This window comes from Salvelinus namaycush, chromosome 2 (genome assembly GCF_016432855.1).
Source record: "Salvelinus namaycush isolate Seneca chromosome 2, SaNama_1.0, whole genome shotgun sequence".
Lineage (NCBI taxonomy): Eukaryota > Metazoa > Chordata > Actinopteri > Salmoniformes > Salmonidae > Salvelinus > Salvelinus namaycush.
The window spans coordinates 57,250,225-57,250,562 of record NC_052308.1 but is presented as its reverse complement, the minus strand read 5'-3'; positions in this window follow the sequence as shown (position 1 = coordinate 57,250,562).

The window sequence follows — 338 nt, the reverse complement described above, 5'->3', positions numbered from 1 at the left end:
GGAGACCATGTTTGTATCTGGCTTTATTAACTTAACGATATATATATATATATTACATTGTTTGCCAACTGATATGACACATGTTAATGCGAAAATAACATGCAAAACCGGCAAGCCCCCAAAACAAACATTTATTTTTGTTGTATAAAATGTGGGTCTCACGCCTGCCCTGAATGACGGGTCACCACTGTTTGATACCCTTCTTCCTTTTACAAGCAGGCATGTGAACAAAACAATTTGCATATTTAACCAAATAGCCTCAGCAGACTGGTAATCCCCCCCTTTTGACACATGACTTACATCGTGATTAATGTGTAAAAAAACCCACTGTTAAATAA